Source organism: Gopherus evgoodei, unplaced genomic scaffold (assembly GCF_007399415.2).
Source record: "Gopherus evgoodei ecotype Sinaloan lineage unplaced genomic scaffold, rGopEvg1_v1.p scaffold_50_arrow_ctg1, whole genome shotgun sequence".
NCBI classification, from domain to species: Eukaryota; Metazoa; Chordata; order Testudines; family Testudinidae; genus Gopherus; species Gopherus evgoodei.
The window spans coordinates 970,574-973,982 of record NW_022060071.1 but is presented as its reverse complement, the minus strand read 5'-3'; positions in this window follow the sequence as shown (position 1 = coordinate 973,982).

Sequence of the window (3,409 nt, the reverse complement as noted above, 5' to 3'; positions counted from 1 at the left end):
TTAAAGAAGGCAAACAATTTATGAGTTTACCCTGCACAAGCGTTATACAGGGTAAAACAGATTTATTTGGGTTTAGACCCCATTGAGAGTTGAGCATCTGAGTGTTAAAGACAAGAATACTTCTTAAGCAGCTTTAAGTTAAGCCTGCAGCTTTGGGGCACATGGTTCAGACCCTGAGTCTGTATTGGAGCACACGGGTGTATCTGGCTCAACAACACAGGGTGCTGCAGTCCCAAACTGGCAGGGAAGGTATGGGCAGAAGTAGTCTTGGCACATCAGTTGGCAACCCCAAGGGAGTTTCTGTGATCTAACCCGTCACAGAACGCCCTGCTTATCCTTGCACGAAGGTGTTTGCTCTTCACACTGTACACAATTGGGTTGATCAGGGGTGGAACGAGAATGTAGATATAACCCAGGAGAATCTTAAGCAAGGGAGAAGAGTCCTCCCTCAATCTGTGTATCACAGACAGACCAGTCATTGGCGTGTAGAAGAGCAGGACGGCGCAGAGGTGGGACACACAGGTATTCAGGGCCCTGAGGCACTTCATGTGGGATGTGATGCTCAGCACTGTTTTGAGGAGAGGAAGATGAGCAGTGAATCCAGTCCCACAGTCAAAAGTGAAAGAGACAAGCCATAGATGCTGTTTACTCTGATATCCGAACAAGCCATCTTCATAACGTCCTGGTTTATGCAATAGCAATGAGAGAGGACATTGGATCGACAGTATTGTAACCGTTGAAGGAGAAAAGGGAGTGGGATAAATCCAACAAAACGCACAGCGCCACATAGAGACAAACACACAGCACCGAATGAAGACCAGATCTGTATGGAGGAATCAACTTAGCTAGTTATTCCCTGCTATGGGTAGAATCTGGACAGGATGTTTTTTTCCCTAAAACTTCTGACACCCATCCTGGAATATATTCCACACACACATCGCTCAGTGTGAGACCCTCTGGGCTACATGATCTAATGGTTAATTCTTACCTGGAACTCTATGACTCTATGAATCATTCTCTTGAGTGGAGCGTTATTTTGGATGCAACTTAAACAAGTTGTTCCTCTGAATGATGATAGGCACTAAACACAGATGGATGATGGCCAAGAAGAATTGGGATTGTCACAGTAAAACCGGGATATATGATCTCTTTACCCTCTAAACCAGGTCCTTTCATGACATGCATGGAGTCTCAAAATTGTCCCACTCTTTGAGCTGGGGACAACACACCGTCTATGCTAAATGCTTATCACCAAGTATCAGAGGGGTAGCCATGTTAGTCTGGATCTGTAAAAGCAGCAAAGAGTCCTGCGACACCTTATAGACTAACAGACGTATTGGAGTATGAGCTTCCGTGGGTGAATACCCACTTCGTCAGATGCATCCGACGAAGTTGGCATTCACCCACGAAAGCTCATGCTCCAATACGTCTGTTAGTCTATAAGTTGCCACAGGACTCTGCTGCTTATCACCAAGCAGTTCTGACTGGACACCACAGTTTCTTTCCTTTGGGTGCTTGTGACCAGAGCTATACAGTCACCACAAGCCTCCTTAAAACTAGGAGGTTTATTGAAAAACAACACAGAGAATTGGAAATAATGGTTATAAAATAACAGGGAGCTGCCACACGTCTACACTTGTCTATCTCACATCTAATTACAAGCTAAATTAGACAGGCTTTGCTTTGGAGATAGAGTAACAGAACTGGCCCAACTTACATTCTCTTGGGACACCAAGGAGCTCTTGGGACCCAGACTAACTACCCTGTGTCTCTGAGAACATCTTCTCATTGGTTTGCTCTTTTCTTGAGGAAGCAGCCTGTGCTGAAACCTGCTGAGCCTGGGCCCACGCATCACCCTAGTGCTCAGTTGTGTCCATGTTACAGGTCCAACATGTGGAGCTGACCCTTTCCCTCAGGCTGATTTCTCCCAGCCAGACAGTTTAAGATGAAGCCCCTGTGACTGTTGCTCCACTGTTTGACCATTAGACACACTCAGTCTGAATGGCTTGTGGCTGTGCTGAAATTCCTGACATCCCTGTGATGCTCCAACACTCACCTCAGAAATCCATTACTCACCCCTCACTGTTACCCCCGAGCACCCCCACAACTGCCACAGAGACCAAGATGCTGGAGTCACAGGGCTTTCCAGAAGCAGCTGTCACAAGAGGCTGAGTTAGGAATCCTTTTATAGACAAATGTCAGAGGTGTTCCTCTGTGGAACCCTGACACAGCGCTGACCTCAGGGTCTCAGAGTATCTGAGCACCTGGAATCTCTTTATCCTCCCGCCACTGCTGTGAGGCAGGGCCAAGCTATGATCCACCTGTGCAGAGGCCCAGAGATAGTTAGTAGCTTGCTCATGGTCACACATGGCAAGGGAATCAAAGCCAGCTCCGTTGAGTCACAGAGCTGTGCAGAGTTTAGAGCAGACTGGGGATGGCTAACAGCTTCCAAGAGTACAGCCCACTTTAACCAATTCCCTGTGGATGGGTGTCACCACAGAGTGCCCCCTTGGGGCCTGAGGTAGCCCTCCAGGTAACCTGCCCTTCCCCCTTTGGTAGTTGCAGTGAGTTACTCTCAGCCTGGGGTACTTAAAACAAGAGTCCCCTTTGTGGGGTGGCATTAATTCAGTCTTCTCCAAAACACAAACTCCTACCCTCCAGCCCCATCCTCCTTCTTTACTCAGGAAACTCCACTGCCCTACCTGCTGCGGTTAGCATTGGTTCAGGCTTGCCAGACCCTCTGCCTCATCTCTTCCCTCAAATCTCTGCCCCCTGCTCTTCCAATTCTGGGCCAATGTGGGGAGACCTGGACTCCCCAACTTCCCTAGGGGTATGTATTGGGATTGATGATAGAAGATGGAGGCTGCTCTCGGGCCCACAAGCCACCTGCCCAGGATAGGAGTAGGGTCTGGGGCTCCTTATAGAGATTCTGGAAACCTGGGCAGCTCTTAACTTGGCCCGGCTCTGGCTTTGGATTTGGAGAGAGATTTGAGCTTCAGGTAAAGAGGAGGAAAGGGGGGTGAGGTTCCGAGGAAGAGATGGGGCAGAAGGAGGGGCAAAGGAGGAAGGGGATGGAGCAGAGGTTTATGGCTTCAGGTAAGAATGGGGGAGAGGGAGGTCCCTCAGGGAAAGAGGAAGCCTGGGGTGTTGCCACACAGGGGATGAGGCCCCTGCATATGTTCTGCTTTTGCCTTTTGAACAGATGGTCTCCCTACAGTGAATGGGCTGGACTGGGATAGGAGCTACCTGGGCCTCTCTGTGGGAGCTGATTCCCATTCCCACCCCTTGGAAAGCAGCTCGGGCAGCACAATCACAGGGGACAAGGAGGGAAACTAGGCCTCAGTCTCTTGTCAGGACTCCTGTGCGTCAGACCCTCACTCATACAGGCAGCTCTGCTTGGGGGAGGAGG